The sequence below is a fragment of the Balaenoptera borealis genome (genome assembly GCF_965194805.1).
Source record: "Balaenoptera borealis genome assembly, chromosome: 5".
In the NCBI taxonomy this organism is placed as follows: domain Eukaryota; kingdom Metazoa; phylum Chordata; class Mammalia; order Artiodactyla; family Balaenopteridae; genus Balaenoptera; species Balaenoptera borealis.
In genome coordinates, this window is record NC_138862.1 from 78,737,972 (window position 1) to 78,750,243 (window position 12,272).

Genomic DNA, 12,272 nt, shown 5'->3' on the forward strand with positions numbered 1-12,272 from the left:
TGGCTGTGTTTGGTCTTGGTTGCTGCGCACGGGCTTTCTCTAGTTGTGGCGAGCAGGGCTACTCTTTGTTGCAGAGCACGGGCTCTAGACATGCGGGCTTCAGTAGTTGCGGCACGCGGGCTCAGTAGTTGTGTCTCGTGGGCTCTAGAACACAGGCTCAGTAGTTGTGGCGCACGGGCTTAGTTGCTCCATGGCATGTGGGATCTTCCCGGACCAGGGCTCGAACCTGTGTTCCCTGCATTGGCAGTTGGATTCTTAACCACTGCACCACCAGGGAAGTCCACAGGGAGAGGTTTTATGGCCACAGAGCTCAGAGATGATTAGCCTTGACAGGATCCATTAGGGGAATAGCAAGACTGTATCATGTTGGCAGTCAACTGATTCATGCTCCTCCATGTCTTCCCAGTTCTCTAGAAAACCTTCACGGAGCACATCTTCCTCAAAGCACACCAAAAATAATCTTTGGTCTAACTCAATCTGGATGACTCACTAGGCATTAGTTTATGCTAATCTCCAAAGGTCGCATTGCTGACTGAAGATAAAATGGAGACTTGAATATAGGTCCAGTGACCTCCACCCAAACCGTCACTATTTCAAGCTCATTCTATCACTTTCTTATGGTAGAAATACAGTGAAACAAGTGAAGTGAGATTCTTACAAGCCAAAGACAAAACAGACACTGGATAAGTGTTTACTGAATTGATTTGCTTCAGATTTGAGAGCCTTTCAGGGTATTCATGGAAAATTCTGAGAGTTAAGAATCTCTCCAACAGAGAGAACAGAGAGAAACAGAAGCAATGGCTTCTGGTTAAAAGAAAGTGAGCATGGTCTGAAATTCTTCTCACTCTCAACGCTTTTGTTGTCTGTCTGCCACAGCCTTTGTATATAGCACTGCATGACTTGTATAACTGTTTCAGTACATGTTTTGTCTTCCCGAAGAGACAGAAAAGGATGATTTGTGACTGATTCATATCTGAATCCCCACTACACAGAATCCATCTAATGTAAAGGTTAGGACTGGGCACCCTGCTCCCATCCATTCTCACATAGTAACCAGAGTGCTATTCTTCAGATACAAAAGGAATGATGTTCCTCCCCTGTTCACTCTATTAAATGACATCTTTTTGATTTCAGAATCAAATCCAAGTTACATAACATGGACTACAGGTCCCTGTATGGTCTGGTCTCTGCCCAGCACCATCTCATAGCAGGCTGAGAAAACTCATTGTTCAAGTCATGGTTCAAATGCCTCATTCAAAGAAGATTTCTTAAACTCCTATATAAACTTGTCCCCCTATTACATTTTCTCAAAGCTTTCTGGTCCTTTTCCATTTTCAGCACCTCTCATAGTTTGTAAGAAGGAACGATATGTTACAAGTTTAGTAACTGGTACCACATGAACACTGACAAATCAGAATGGACACCAAAGTACAGAGGGTAGGGCAATGCCCGTGAGTGTTGTCTGAGGATCATCCCTATGTGTGTGTGTGTGTGTGTGTGTGTGTGTCTGTGTCTGTGTGTGTGTGTGTTCCATGAGGGCTGTGACTGTTCCTGCGGGGCTATTTACTCTGTTCCTGTCAAATAGCCTGCTCTAAATAAATATCTGTTGAGTGGTAAAGGAGTGCCAATCATAATCATTTTGGAGGCCTTTGGGTTGGGAGAGTATGGGGGTGAAAACTTCCAGCTAACTAACTCTGTAAGATTGGCTATTGAGCCTGTCTGTAGCTTACGTTCCTTATCTGTGAAATGGAGACAGTACTCATCTCCTAAGTTTGGGGAGAGGATTAAGGGACATGATTCTCAATCGGTGGTTTGTAAATGAGCTGTTATTATCATTGTCAGGGACCTAAGTGAGTAAGTGACCTTGGGTAACCCCAATATATGCCATTCCTCAATGTAGTCTAAAGACAGGCGGGACAAAATTAAAAGTTTAATCAATAGGAAGAGGAACAGGAGGAGACATGAAGGAGAGAAAAAGGGAGATGAAGGAGGAAGAAATAGGGAGAAATAGAAGGAAGGAAAGAAAGATGAGATCATGCCTTATTATATGCTGGCCATTATGCATGTACAAGTATTAGCTCTACATCTCCGCACTACCCTTTGAAGAAAGTCACATTGAAAGTTGCTCAGCTAGAATATGGTAGTAGTGTTAGTGATGCAGGGTCAAGAGATCTGGTTTAAATCGTGGTCCTCTGGTCTCCATCCACTCTAACAATGCTGCAATACCCAACTTCTACTCCACCAAGAGAAGGAAAGAATTCTTGATAATCTGTTTAACATTCTCCGTCTTAGTCAGAAAGAGACGAGGATTCTGAAATGTTTTATCAGATATCTACATAAATTTCTCTAAATAGATTGTATCTACTTAGCAGCAAGTTATAAGCTGCTGCCTAATAAACCAGACTTGTTTTTAGTCTAAAAAATCCTCAGATTTTAGTTTAATGGTTTTACTGAAAATGTTAGCACTCCATAATGAGTTTTATTTTAAAAGGTAAAGGATGGATTCAGGAAAAAAAAAAAAAAGAGAGAATTCTTTTTAGGAACGGAGTGCTCTGCTGTGACACAGACTCTACATAATTTACGGGTCGAGAAGTCTGAATCCAAGTAAACACACAGGCTTATACATAGTTTGGGGCCAGCATCTCTAGCTTCTGGGTGGTATATTTATTTATTTAGACTTCAATCACACCTTACTTCCCAGAGAACTCTTGGAGAAAACACTGAATTTTATATTCCTAAGATTAATATAAGTTTGGCGGTAATATTCAGAGCAAATATAGGAGTAGGAATAACAATAACATATTGTGTTTGTGCAGTCCACGGACATTCACAAAGCTCTTGAATATCAATGCTTTTGTTTAATCCTCCCAACAATCTTTTGGACTAAAAGCTATTACCCTCATTTTAAAGATAAGAAGCTAAGGTCCAGAGACCCTTAAAATGACTTGCCCAATGCTTTACACCTAGCAAGCAGTAGTTCAAGGCCCTGAAATAAGTATGGAGACAGCAAATCCAGGCATAGTGTTGGCTTCCTCCATGGGACCACTCACCCCCAAATAGAGGACCCTTCAGTGTGGTGTGCAAGTGTGGTAAGAGCTATCTCTGGAAGGAGCTGATGTGATGATCTAATACCACTCCTGAAATTGTTCTCTCTGGGAAACAAAGCAAACATCTATGACTGTCCCCTCCAAACTTTGACCTCTTCCAGTGTTCCTATCTTGGGGGAAAACCTTTCTTGCATCCGGTTATGTATACTAGAGACTTAGGAGTCTTTCGGGACGCATCCTATTTCCTCACCTCACATGCCAAGTCCTAAACATTCTACTCCCCAGACAGCTCTCAAAACCATCCACTTCTCTCCATCTCGACTTTCACTATCTTAATCCAGTCTTCCCACATCTTCTGCCTGGACTCTTGGAGTCCCCTTCTCATTGGGCTTGGGCCACTAGCCACCTGGACCTGGTTTATCTACATATACTTTAGTTCCCTCCCAGCCTCATACCATACTGCTATGAGGTAGACCTTTTTAAAAACAAATCTGGGGCTTCCCTGGTGGCGCAGTGGTTAGGAATTCACCTGCTAATGTGGGGGACACGGGTTTGAGCCCTGGTCCAGGAAGATCCCACATGCTGCAGAGTAACTAAGCCCACACTACTGAGCCTGCGTTCTAGAGCCCGTGAGCCACAACTACTGAGCCCACGTGCCGCAACTACTGGAGCCCGCACACCTAGAGCCTGTGTGCTCCACAACAAGAGAAGCCACCGCAATGAGAAGCCCGCACACCACAACGAAGAGTGGCCCCCGCTCTCTGCAACTAGAGAAAGCCCGCACGCAGCAACGAAGACCCAACACAGCCAAAAGTAAATAAATAAATAAAATAAAATCTGTCTGTCCTTTACCTCCCAACCCTGGCTTCACTTCAACAGTTCCCCATAGCTCTTACAAGAAATGACAATTTTCACCTGGTCTAAGAGGCTCTGTAGGGTCAGGCCTTACCTGTTTCTTCAACGACATTTCAGGCCTCTGCACTCCCTTCTCTTTGATCTTCTTTCAGTTTCTTGGACTCACTACGCCCACTCCTGCTGAAGGGACTTTGCACGTGCTGTTCCCTCTGCCGGTCATGTTCTTCCTGATCTTCTTTACTTAATTAACTCCTATAGTGCTGAGCTCAATTACTCCTTACTCTGGAAAGCTTTCCCAGACCTCCATGACTACTTCTCTTATTCCTAATATATACTTTCATAGAACTGCACATCTCTCCTTCACAGCACTTCTCCCAGATGCAATTTTATAGTTATTTCTGTGATTACCTAATTCATGTCAGTCTTCTCTCCTATACTGTAAACATCACAAAGAAAGAGTCAGTTCTTAGCATTGTGTCGCCACGGTAGTAGGTGTCCAAAAAATATTTCTGAAATGAATTGGTGAAGAGTTAACAATTCTTGTGCAGTGCAACCTGTATGCTTTGCCTCATGCTGTTTGAAGAATCCTATCCACAGTTGTACCCATTGAAATACTCCCCCGTAAAATAGTACATTTTCAAAAAAAATAAATAAATAAAAGTAACATTGGGAAAATGTTCATACCAAAAGAGTGAGAAAGAGCAGGATACAAAATGGTACCTTCAGTGTGCTTCCAATTTTGTAACAACAGCAAAATATATGGATCAAAATGTTAACACTGATTGTATCTGAGTGGTGGGATTTCAAGTGACTTTCATTTGCTCTCATGCTTTTATTAGCCAAAGTTTAATTTTTTATGATAAACTTTCTACTTTTATGATAAAAGAGATATATCTTTTAAAATTTTTATTGAAACACAGTTGATTTACGATGTTGTGCTAGTTTCAGGTATACAGCAAAGTGATTCAGCCATATATGCATATATAAATATGTATATTCTTTTTTTACATTCTCCTCCTTCATAGGTTACCACAAGATATTGAGTATAGTTCCCCGCACCATACAGCAGGTGCCTGTGGGCTATTCATTTTATATATGGTAGTGTGTGTATTTTAACCCCAAACTCCTAATTTATCCCCTTCCCACCATCCCCTTTGGTAACCATAAGTTTGTTTTCTATGTCTGTGAGTCTATTTCTGTTTTGTAAATAAGTTCATTTGTATCTTTTATTTTTTTTAGATTTCACATATAAGTTATATCATATGATATTTGTCTTTGCTTGCTTAGTATAATAATCTCTAGGTCCACCCATGTTGCTGCAAATGGCGTGAATTCATTCTTTTTTATGGCTGGGTAATATTAAAAGAGATATTTTTAAATAAAAAAATCACCTATCCTTCAGGTTCCCAGCTTAAATGCTATCTGTTTAATGGCACCTTCCCCTCACCTCCCTCGCCCCCAAGTAGATACCATCTCTCTTTCCTTTAAATACACACAGCCTTTATTAAGGTTTCAGTTGTGGCCTTAGTCACAATTTTCTGTACTTGTCCTTTCATTCCCCACACACATGATGGAAGACCCTATGGTGTAGAGACAGTGACTGAGCCATATCTGGCTCCCCTCACTGTGCCCAGCACAGAGCCAAAGAGAGAGCAAGGTATTAGTAAATGAACAGAGCATGGAATAAAAAATTAGAATCATAAGATTCATCCCCACAGTGATGAGAGCCTGTCTCTCCTGGCAGAGAATTTGCTACATTCTCCTACCACTGCTGTTCCTCAGCACTAGCTGCATTTCCCCTGTTTGATGGGGAAGGGGCCTAGACCTCCTGGTGGAAACAGGGAACCTAGTTGCTCCAGGAGATTTGCAGTTTCCTGGTACTACAACAGTTTGGCCAGCAGAGGGCAACAGCGAACCAGCAATGACAGGTGGGACCCATCTGAGCAAGTTTCCAGGACCCCCACCCCATTACTCAAACCATCCCAGATGCTTTGCCAGTCGCCCCAGCCCTACTCCTAACAATACTCTCAGTTGCTCTTTTAAGGCCGTGTCAAGTCAGTTTATGGTTTGGAAATGATTTTTCTCCCCCAAATATTTTCTTCTAATATGATTCCCCCAAATATGCACACACATGCATGCACATGCGCACGCATACACACACACACACACACACACACACACCACTAAGACATCGTCCCTGATATTGAATAGAGTGCTTATACCTGATTTACAAATCAATCTTCTTTCCTGTGCCCCTGTAGCCTCTTAGAATAACCAGCCCTTGAAAGAGGAAGCAGCTTCTTGGTTAGACAGGAATCAGCAACTCAGGAGGAAAACACTGAATCATTCATTCCACACATATTCCCTGAGCACCCACTGGGTTCCAGGCCCTGAAGAGAATCCAGTTTGGGTTTGCAATTCAAACACAAACAGATGAAAAATGCATGGCATTGAAGCAAAGCAATTTGCCTCCCCCTGAGTTAAGTGAAGTCTTATAAAACCTTTAGCTAAATAACCCACATGCAATTCTTTCAGTCATTTGGTTAATTTCTCCCTGGGCCTCTCCGATGTGTATAGGGGACCCTCCAAGTAAACACAGTATTCTAATAAAAACCCGATGTCCACAAACCTTCCCTGTTCCCATCCCCTGACTTGACTTCCTGTGGTTCATTTTTTTCACACTACCCCATGCAACCAGCCATGTACCTGGCCCTGTGCTTAGCTACTGGGAATACTGAGAAAAGCATTCAACTCTTAAGGAATACACAGTTCTCTAAGAAGTGAGGTGAAATCACCTAAGGAAGAGTTAATGGGTATGATGAGACTGGATAATGAGAACACAAGTCCACAGAGTCAGGTGTCTGGATTCCCAGCCCATTGCCCACAGGGCTGAGGAAAAGGAACCCTAGGTATCTATTTGATGTCCTGAAAGAAGACTCTCTTATCAGCTTTTCATTTCCTGCTGTATGGTGAAGATCTCAGTGTTGGAAAAGCACAAGTTGCAAAGTACAGATGATTCTCTGGAGGTACACTAAAAAGGCATCAGGAATATTTATTCATTTCTCCAACACGTCTTTAACATGTACCACTCACTATAGGGCAAAGTGTCCCCATAAAATATGGACAAGGATGAACCTGGAAACATCCACTTTTGTATCCACAGAACACTTTTTGCCTGAGTAAGAGAAGTCCTACCATGACATTTCATATTGCTCCAGTTGAGTGCAGAAAAAAACAATGGTCAATTTTCCCCCTGGAAAACAAAGTCCGCAAGATGGGATCCATCACGTTTTATGAAACAGCAAGGAAGCCAGCATGACCAAAGCAAAAGGAACAAGGAGGAGAGTGGAAGGAGATTTAAGCAGAAGCCAAATCTGAAATAACCACAATTTCTTTGCAATTTGAGAACGTTTTCACATTAAATGGCTATTATCCGCACTTCACAGGTGGAGGAACCAAGTCTTAATAAAGTGACGTGCATCTAGTACAACTGACAGAGCCATGGTGAGAATCCAGCGCTTCTGACTCCCCCAGCCCAGGCCATATACATTCCATCTAGCTGCTTCTCCCACTTACCTTCCCTGTGCAGCAGGCATTTGGCCTCTCTCTACCACAGTACCATCAGTAAGAGGATATTTTAAAAGCTACACAAAAGAGAAGACTCTGGGCACACCCCATCCTTCTCTCTTTCTCACAAAACAACTGAATAGCTGTTGCATAGCTACTGGGCACACCAGGCACTAACAAGAGGCCCATCCCCGAGGGGCTCTCTCCTCCCTGCCTCCCCCAAATTCACTTTAGGGGATTCACTTGATCAGAAGCCAAAGAAGCGGCAGGAGAACAAGGACTAATTTTGAGGAGGCAACAGAGAGGGAAGAACAGAGGGATGGGATACAACAAATGCTCACATCTTGCCACCTCCCTTGTTTTATTCTTTTAAGTGGGAGAGATATTTGCTTACTGTACTGTGTTAGTTACATCTCCTTGGGTACAGGAGACACAGCCCACATCAGGCAAGTCCAAGAAGAGGAGATGTGTTATAAAAATACTCTGAGGAATCCCACAGAAATCTACAAACAGGAACCATAGCACAGTTGGGATTTAGGAAACCTAGAAAGTCACAAGGAATGAAATTTACTCTCTAGGGGCTGTCTCTCTCAGGATGTCTGTGTATCCCTCTATGCATCTCATCTGTTTCCTCTCGACTGATGTGCTCCTTGTGCTTACTGCCAGTGTTTGCTGCTCTTTAATTCCACCTTGCCTATGACCTCATTGCTTCCTTAGTCCTGACTATACGTGAATTTGCAGAATCTGCTCTCGTAGCTAACTGGCCTCTGTTGTCCTAAATCTCCCAGTTCAGACTCTCAAGATAAGAGATTCCGTTAGCCCAAATCATTCCTCTGAGTTGTCTTTTTGAGTCTCACATCAGCTAACCGATTAGCCCCCCATTTGTCCTATCAGCTCTGGCCAGGGGCTGAAGTTATATAGTAGAAAATAGGATTTGCCAGTGAGAAACACTTTATTCTTCTTTTTTAGAATTGTTTTAACTATTCTAATTCTTTTGTCTTTCCATAAAAATTTTAGAATAGTGAGTTCCCTGGTGGCACAGTGGTTAAGAGTCCACCTGCCAATGCAGGGGACACGGGTTCGAGCCCTGGTCCGGGAAGATCCCATATGCCACAGAGCAACTAAGCCTTTGTGCCACAACTACTGAGCCTGCACTCTAGAGACCGCGAACCACAACTACTGAGCCTGCATGCCACAACTACTGAAGCCCGCGCACCTAGAGCCCATGCTCCACAACAAGAGAAGCTACTGCAATGAGAAGCCTGTGCACCGCGACTAGAGAAAGCCCGTGTGCAGCAACGAAGACCCAACGCAGCCATAAATAGATAAATAAATAAATATTAAAAAATAAAATAAAATAAAAAAATAAAACAGGCAAACTGAAAAAAATTTTTTAGAATAGTTTTGTCCATACCTACAAAAATCTTGCTGAGATTGAAAGGAATTATGTTTAATCTGTATGTCAAATTCGTGGAAAATTGACATCTTTACTATATTGATTCTTCCAATCTATGAACATGGGATTTAGATCTTTGTTTCTTTCATCAGCAGTTTGTAGCTTTCAGTGTGTAAGTCCTATATATATTTTGTTAGATTTACACTTAAATATTTTTTTGAGTGATTATAAATGTTATTATATTTTTGTTTTTACCTCCTCAATGCTAGTGTATAGAAATATAATTGATTTTTTGATTTTTTAAAAATTATTACTAAAATATTTTTGTATGTTTATCATGTATCCTGCAAACTTGCTAAACTCATCTAATAGTTCTGGAAACTTTTTGGTAGATTCCTTGGAATTTTCTACATAGACTATCATGCCATCTACAATTAGGAACAGTTTTTATTCCTTCCTGTTTGACCTGTATGCATTTTATTTACTTTTCTTGCCTTGTTACACTGGCTAGAACTTCCAGGGCTATGTTGAATATTGGTAGTGAGAGTGGACACCTGCCTTGTTCCCAATTTTAGGGGGAAAACATTGTCTTTTCCCAACAGCATGATGTTAATTATAGGTTTGATGTAGATGTCCTTTATCAAATTGAAAATGTTCCTTTCTGTTATTTTCTGAGGGTTTTTGTCATGAATGGGTATGTTGAATTTTGTCAAATGCTTTTTCTGCATCTATTGATCTGATCATATGATTTTTCTTCTTTAGCCTGTTAATATGATGGATTACACTGATTAATTTTCTAATATTGAACTAGCCTTGCATCCCTGGAATAAACCCCACTTGGTCATGGTATATAATTATTTTTTTATATTGTTGAATTCTATTTGCCAATGTTTTGTTAAGAATTTTTAAATCTATATTCATGAGGGGTATTGGTCTGTAGTTTTATTTTTGTACTGTCTTTGTCTGGATTTAGTATCAATTAATACTGGCTTCATAGAATGAGCTGGGAAGTATTCCTTTCTCTTCTATTTTCTGGAAAAGATTATGTAAATTGGTGTTCATTCTTCTCTAAACGCTCAATAGAATCCTCCAGTGGAACCATCCAGGCCTAGATATTTCTTTTGGGGAAGGTTTTAACTACAAATTTAATTTCCTAATTGTTATAGGGCTACTTAAATTATCTATTTCATTTTGGGTGTGTGTATTGAGGAAAGGGTTCATTTCATCTAAGGTGTCAAATTTATGTGTGTAGAGTTGTTGGCTATAATTCCTCATTATCTCTCTGGTGTTTGTCAGGTCTGTGTGATACCCCCTGTTTTATTCCTAATATTTGTAATTTATGACTTTTTTTTTTTTTTGGGTGGTCATCCTTGCTAGCAGTTTGTCAACTTTATTGAAATTTTCAGAGAACCAGCTTTTTGCTTCTTTAATTTTTCCTATTGTTTTTGTTTTTTATTAACTTTTACTTTTATCTTTATTACTTCTTTCCTTTTCAGCTTTGGGTTTGTTCTTCTTTTTCTAATTTCTTGAAGCTGAAGCTTATACTATTGACTTAGGATGTTTCTTTAACTGATTTGAGCACTTTTCCTTTAATACTATAAATTTCTTTCTCGGGACTGCTTTAGCTGTATCCCACACAGCTATGGATATGTTTTGTCTTTATTTGCATTCCATTCAATGAACTTTTTAATTTCTTTGAAACTCTTTCTTTGACCTCAAGATTATCTACCCATATTTAGAAATATATTGTTCTATTTCCAAACATTTGATATTTTTCTGTTATCTTTCTATTATTGATTTCTTTTTTGATTCCACTGTAATCAGAGAACATACCCTGTATGATTTCAATTCTTTTAAATTTGGTGAGGTTTGCTTTGTAGTGCAAGATATGGTGGATCTTGGTATATGTTCTGTGGATGTTTGAAAAGAACATGTATTCTGCTGTTACTTGGTGGAGTGTTCTATAAATGCTGATTGGGTCGCAGTGTTGTTAAGTTCTTCTAAATCCTTGCTGAATTTTTGCCCATTTTTTTATAACGATTATTGAAAGAATGGTCTTGAAGTCTCCGACTGTAATCATGGATTTGTCTATTTCTCCTTTCAGTTCTATCAGTTTCATTTCAAAAATTTTGCAGCTCTATCATTTGGTGCATACACATTTAAGATTTCTCTGTCTTCTTGGATGAAAGGATTGACCCTTTCATCATTATACAGTTTCCTCTCAATTTCCCTGGTAATTTTCCTTGCTCAGAAGATTACATTTTTACTAATTCACATAGCACAGCGTTTCAGAGACCACAGCAATTCTTAAACTTGGTAGTTCTTTCTATTGAACATACTAGTGGGAGCAGAGGCTCTTTTCTCTTCACATTGATTACTCTTCCTAAACCCAACCTACTGTCTATACAACAGGGCATTTTGCGATAACCTAGGGACCCAATGCAGTGGAGACAATTTCCTCTTTGTGTATCAGGCAGCACGTTTATTCATAAGAGACTATAATAGTTGTCTGTATAACAGCTGTAGTGACCTAAATGTGTTGATAGCCTCAATATCAAGGTTGAGGTCTTATTTGTTTTCTTTAATAAACCACACATTGGCAGTCCCCTAAATAATCAAGACTAAGTTTAAATTATTTGGCAATTATTTCCAGAATCTATTACCTTTCTAATAATGTCAACACCCTATTTAACTCAAGACAGAAATGCCTATATAGTGGTCATGAAGGAAACATAAAGGCAGTGGTGTGCTGTAAATGGTAAACACATTCTAAAGTAACAATAATGATAAGATGATGCCCTGATTTTATTTCATTGGTATAAATTCTCCTGTCATGACTGATTTCAAGATCCCAAGGTGAGGTCACTGGACCTGGAATTGGAAGAGATGCACACAGCTGGCCATCATGAGTGGGAGAGCCAAGCACACACCACTGCATCAGGGAATGAAGAGGGGCCAGTGTAAGACAATGGGAAGTGACAAGGTGTTGCCAAACTGGAAGCACATACCTTAACTAAAAACATTCAAATTCAAATTTTGAAAAATACTTAGCAGGGTGGAAATGGCTTATGGATCTCCAATTTGTGACTCAAGAAAAAAATTTGATCCATGCTCCTTAGCCTGGCGTTCAAAATTCTTTCCTTTCTGGCTCCTTTCTGCCTTTCCAACTTCTTTCTAGTTCTCTGACTCTCGCTCACTAATCCAGCCACAGAGAACTGTCTGTGGTTCCCTGAGCCTGTCTCAGTTACTCTACACAGATTCTTCCCTCTTCCTGAGATGTTCTTTCCCATAATATCTTTTTTGGAAATTTCTCTTCCTCCCTTAATCCTGGATGTCCCCTTGACCTATGTCTACAATGCAGACACACTGAGTTCTGAGCTCTCACAGAATAATTTGTAGGACTGTGT

The 12,272-nt window shown here is 40.3% G+C and overlaps 1 protein-coding gene across 1 annotated transcript in view; it reads right to left on the bottom strand.

The window, feature by feature from the left end:
• TPRG1 (tumor protein p63 regulated 1) overlaps positions 1-12,272 on the bottom strand; it is a 376,146-nt gene that overhangs the window by 86,162 nt on the left and 277,712 nt on the right. The window lies entirely within an intron of this gene.